This window comes from Eriocheir sinensis, chromosome 44, assembly GCF_024679095.1.
Source record: "Eriocheir sinensis breed Jianghai 21 chromosome 44, ASM2467909v1, whole genome shotgun sequence".
In the NCBI taxonomy this organism is placed as follows: Eukaryota; Metazoa; Arthropoda; class Malacostraca; order Decapoda; family Varunidae; genus Eriocheir; species Eriocheir sinensis.
In genome coordinates this window covers 11,117,527-11,123,580 of record NC_066552.1, presented here as the reverse complement: position 1 = coordinate 11,123,580, position 6,054 = coordinate 11,117,527, and positions in this window count along the sequence as shown.

Here is a 6,054-nt window from a genome sequence, read left to right as displayed (position 1 = left end):
TCTCTCCCCTTTCCATGGCCTTCTTCCTCCTCTTCCTCCTTCCTCCCTCTTCCATTTTTCTTCCTCGCTTTCATCATCACTTTTCTCTCCCTTTTTATTCTTTTTTCCTCCTTCCTTCTTTTTCCATTTCTCTTCCTCCATTTCCTCATTAATTCCCCCCCTTTCTGTACCCTCTTTCATCTTCCTCTCTTTTCTTCCTCCTTCTTCCTCCCATTTCCATTTATCTTTCTCACTTTCCTAATCATTTCTCTCTCCCCTTTTCATGCCCATCTTCCTCCTCTACCTCCTTTCTTCCTCTTCTATATTTCTTTCTTACTTTCCCCATCAATATGCATCACTGTCTCTCCAATCCTCTTCGCGTCATCGTCTACTTAACCTTTTTATAATGGCGTGAAATATCTACCTTGTTGCGTCACCCGAGCTTATCATTGGCGCGGGGGTGACGCAACACTGATTACTTGAAGATTACCTGAATATTACCTGACTCGTTTGCTGCTTGTCAAAATGGGCTGCCCTTCTTTCTCTTCCTCTTCTTGTTCTTGTTGTTGTTTCGTTTTTACGCTGTGTTTTTTATTTCTCTTTTTCGTTTTCTTCCTTATTTTTGTTGTTGTTGTTATTGTTGTTGTTGTTGTTCTTGTTTTTAGTCTTCTTGTTCCTGTTCTTCTTTTCGTTCTTATTGCTTTTATTTTTGTTCTTCTTTTCTTCTTCTTCTTCTTCTTCTTCTTCCTTTCTCTTCTTCTTCCTCATCTTCTCTTCTTTTTCTCTCTCCTATTCGTCTTCTCCCTTGTTCTTGTTTTTTCTTACTCTCGTTTACCTCCCCCTTCTTTTTCTTTTCTTGTCATTGTTTTCTTTTCTTTTTTTCCCCTTCTTCCCCTGTAATTCTTCCTCCTTCTCTCCTCCTCCTCTGTCTCCTCCTCTTCCTCCTCGTCACCTCACCTCTCCTCACCTCTCCTCACCTTACCTCACCTTTCTTGCTTCATTACCAATCAATCAATTTACTTTTCCCTTTTTTGTGCAGCATTACCAAGTGAGGAAATAGACCAGACCTCGATTATGTGTCTCCCTTCTGTTTGTTTTCGCCTCATCTTCCTTTCCCGTTTAAACAGAAGACAGGTATACCCTTTAATTAACAGGTATCAGATAACATTTACCTGTGTGCGTAAGAATACCTGGAGAGAAGCAATATAATGGAGGAGGAGGAGGAGGGGGAGGAGGAAAAGGAGGAGGAGGAGGAGGGTGGAAGTGGAGGTAGATTTAGGAGTAATGGAAAGGTGAAGGTAGGGAGAGAAGGAGGGAGGAAGGAAGGGAAGGGAGGGAAGGAAAGGGAGGGCTGGAGCGAGAGAGAGAGAGAGAGAAAGAAAAAAACAGTCGAGGGATGGAGAGAAGGAGGAAAGTTGCATCACTGAGCTTTTTTTTTTAGAGTGATTCAGCGGGTCTCTCTCTCTCTCTCTCTCTCTCTCTCTCTCTCTCTCTCTCTCTCTCTCTCTCTCTCTCTCTCTCTCTCTCTCTCTCTCTCTCTCTCTCTCTCTCTCTCTCTCTCTCTCTCTCTCTCTCTCTCTCTCTCTCTCTCTCTCTCTCTCTCTCTCTCTCGAACGTGACTATCCCTATGCTATGGTGTTTATGGGAAAATGAAAGGCAGGTAGGCGAAGGGAGAGAGAGAGAGGGAGGGAGGGAGAGAGGGAGAGAAGGAGGGAGAGAGGGAGGGAAGGAAGGGAGGAAGGAAAGATAAATACAATAGGCCCAAGAGACTGTCGGGTCATTGCTAGTTTGTGATGAAATGCCTGAACCAACTTACATGTGTACGTCTTTGTGTGTGTGTGTGTGTGTGTGTGTGTGTGTGTGTGTGTGTGTGTGTGTGTGTGTGTGTGTGTGTGTATCTTTATCTCTGTCTCTGTCTCTGACACACACATACCACACGCACACACACGTACACACAAGGCCAAACGTGTCGGTCTTTCCAACAATACAAAAAAGAGGAGGAGGAGGAGGAGGAGGAGGAGAAGCAGCAGCCCTCTTACGTATTTTCCCACGACCTTAAAAATCTTCCCACAGGTGTTCCGGATGCGTTGAATTACCTAAGAATGCAATAAGCTTAACCAGGCAGCGAATAGCAAAGGTGAAGACAGATTGAGAGGTAGATAGATAAGTATGTAAGAAGATAATATACAGGTAGGTAAGGTTAGAATAGGTTAGGTTAGGTTAGGTTAAGGTATATCAAGTTAGGTTTTCCTGGTTGGGTTAACTTTAGATTCACAGGTAGATTATTAGGTTGATAGACAGGTAGGTTAGTAGGTAGGTAAGTAGGTAAGTAGGTGGTTAGTGGGTAGAGACGAGAGGGTGAAGGGTAGGGAGAAAGTGAAGAAATATGTGAAGAAATGATACAGAAGGGAAGAGAAAAGGAGAAAGAAAGGGAAAAGGAGATATACGAATGAAGAGAGAGAAAATTAACAAATACGAAAGAAAACGAATAGACACGAGAAGAGGAAATAAAGGAAGAGGAAGATAGAATAAGAAAAAGAGAAAAGGAGATAAACAGAATGGAGAGGGAGAAAAAAACAAATATGAAAGAAAACGAAGAAACACGAGGAGAAAAAAAATAGAGGAAGAGGAAGAGTAAATAAGATAGAGAGGGAAATGGAGATATAAGAATGGAGAGAGAGATATAAAAACAAATGAAAGAAAACGAAATAAAAAACACGAGGAAATGAAAGAGGAAGAGGAAGAGTAAATAAGAAAAAAAAGGGAAAATGAAATAAATGAACGGAAAAAAAGAGAAGAAATAAATATAAAAGAAATTACATAAGGGAATAGAGGAGAAAGAAAAAAAAGGAGATAAAAGATTGGAGAGGAAGAAAAAAAAAACGTGAAAGAAATTACATAACCACTAAAAGATAAATAAAAGTAAAAGAATCAGGTCCATGAGGCAATGAAATTAAACACGACCCGAAAATAGCCTTAAAATTAGTACGCATCTTACCTGACCTCCGACCCCTACCTTGCCTTACCTAACACCTGATGCACCTGTCGATGTGTTAATTAGCGTTCATTTCACCTGCATTAACCGGTACAGTCTCACCCTTATTATTTTTTCTTCGGTTTTTTCTTACGTGTGTTTTGAAATGCCCGTGAGTGTGTGTGTGTGTAGGGTGTGTGTGTCAGTGTGTATGTGTGGAGGGGGGGAGGGGAGGGGTGTATGTCAGTGTGTGTGTGTGTGTGTGTGTGTGTGTGTGTGTGTGTGTGTGTGTGTGTGTGTGTGTGTATGGGAAAGCAAATAACGTTTTCATGCTTTCTCTTCCGCCTACCCAGCTTCCTTTCTCTCTCTCTCTCTCTCTCTCTCTCTCTCTCTCTCTCTCTCTCTCTCTCTCTCTCTCTCTCTCTCTCTCTCTCTCTCTCTCTCTCATTCTATTCATACCTGCATTTTTTTTACCTTATTTCTCTTCCCTTCCTCTTTCTTTACCTTTCTCCCTCTTTATCTCCCTTCTTTTTCCCCTTCATCTCCCTTTTAGCATTTTCTTTCTTCCATTTCCCTTCCTCTTTTCCTCCCCTTTTATAATTTATTTTCTTTCATATCCGATTTCTTTCTTCCCCTGCTTCTTTCCTTTCCTTCTTTTCTTTTCTTCTCTTCTCTCTTTTCCTCCTTTCTTTTCTTCCACTTCCTCTATTTCAATTATGCTTTTCTCTTTCTCCATCTTCTTAACTGTCTTCCACCCCCTCCTCATTCTCTCCTTTCCTTCTACCCTTCATATCTCTCTCTCTCTCTCTCTCTCTCTCTCTCTCTCTCTCTCTCTCTCTCTCTCTCTCTCTCTCTCTCTCTCTCTCTCTCTCTCTCTCTCTCTCTCTCTCTCTCTCTCTCTCTCTCTCTCTCTCTCTCTCTCAGATGCACTTCACCAAACAAAGAAATTCCAGTCTCAGGCAAAGCGTCTTGACACTGAACGGAGAAAACAATGAAAAAAATAACAATGAAAACTTAACCATTTTTTCCCTTCCATTTATGCTTGAGAACGCACGGCTCTTCTTCTTCTTCTTCTTCTTCTTCATATTTTTCTTTTTCTTTGTTTTCTTCTTTTTCTTGTTCTTATTCGTGTTATTGTCCTTCATTTTCTTGTGCTTTTTTTCCTTTTCTCCTTTTCTTTTTTATTATATTTTTTTATTGTTACTTTATTTTACTATTTTATTTATTATTTTTTGTTGTTATTCTTGTTTTTGCTTTTCTAGTTCTTTCTGTTCTTGTTCTTGTTCTTGTTCTTGTTCTTCTTCTTCCTTCTATTTCTTCCTCTTGTACTTTCTTTTCTATAATTTCCCTCATCATGTTTTTTTGGGGTTTCTTCTTTTGGGTTCTTCTATTTCTTTTCTGCTTCTTTTCTCACTTTCCTCCCCCTCCTCCTCCTCCTCCTCCTCCTCCTCCGGTCGTGCGGTCGTGCTTCATATGAGAAACGTAAGCGCTTGTGTTTCCCTGGTATAGGTGTAGATGACATCACTGCGGCGCGCGACGATGTTATGACCGGCTCAGACCAAAACTCACTGTTCGTCATCCATGTCGGAAAAAACGACGTAAAGGCCAATCGTTCAGAAGAATTAATGGAAAAGTATCGTAGACTGATCCGACAATTCAAAGAAAAAACAAACAACATAATGATATCTGGTATCCTCCCGCGGATGAGAGACAGTAACGCTTTTTACAGTAAAGCCTTCAGCACTAACAACCGACTAAAGTCATTATGTGCTCAAGAAAATGTCGAGTTTGTGAACTTTTGGAATAACTTTTATAATGCAAATGACTTGTACGAACGCGATGGTGTGCACCTAAATCCCGCCGGGGCGGCTAGACTTGGTAGACTTCTTAGTGAGCAGGTGTCACTTTTCAGAGCAAAAAACCCCAGCGAGCCCCGATAGAGAACGTCACGTAGGCAATCAAAGGACGACCAACCAATTCCACCATGACCATATAAACGCGTGTTATGTAAATGCCCGCAGCATTCGAAATAAATTCATAGACCTGGAAGAACTTGCTTCAACGGAAAACTTCCACGTTATCGCCGTCGCGGAGTCATGGTTGAATACAAATAACAGAGATTTTATTGCGGAATTTAACTTACCCGGCCTTCGCCTTTGTTGTCCTGTGTCTCTGACTCGTAGATTAGAGTAGATGGTAGCAACAACAAACAGCCTAGTTAGGACTAAGAGGTCTGTTGCTGTTTGCTTTTCCTTTGTACTCCTCCTCCTCCTCCTTCTCCTGCAGCATCACTTAATAGAGGATGTTACACTGCAAGATTGAGAGAAAAAATACTGTGCAAGACGAAATGATTCGTACATCTATATTTTCTCTCTCTCTCTCTCTCTCTCTCTCTCTCTCTCTCTCTCTCTCTCTCTCTCTCTCTCTCTCTCTCTCTCTCTCTCTCTCTCTCTCTCTCTCTCTCTCTCTCTCTCTCTCTCTCTCTCTCTCTCTCTCTCTCTCTCTCTCTCTCTCTCTCTCTCAAAATTTTAGAAATAAAAACATGATTAAAATAGAAAAATGTGTGTGTGTGTGTGTGGGGGGGGGGGCAATACCTCATCCTCACTTCATTAATACAGACTGCATAACCTTAAAAAAAGCGATAGAAGATAATTACTTTAACCTAAAAATTTAGAGAGGTATGTAAATTAACGAGAGAGAGAGAGAGAGAGAGAGATAAGGGGGGGGTCACCTTTCAAACTGCACAGGTGAAAACAGGTGACCCTCCAATTATGTCCGCGGAGCCCTAATTGCCCAGGTAGAGAGAAAGGTGTGTGTGTGTGTGTGTGTGTGTGTGTGTGTGTGTGTGTGTGTGTGTGTGTGTGTGTGTGTGTGTGTGTGTGTGTGTGTGGTCTTGTTTTTTTATAGGAGTTAATTGTTTGTTTGCTTTACTTCCTTGTTTGTTGTTTATTTCCTTCTCTGTTATTCCTTGCATTCTCCTGTGTTGAATATGATGTTTTCTTAATATTTTCTTGTTTTTTTTTTTTTTGCTTTTCTGCGTGTTTGTGTTGGTCTGTTTTGTGTTTCTTATATTCAGTTTTTTTCTGTCTTTTCTACCAATT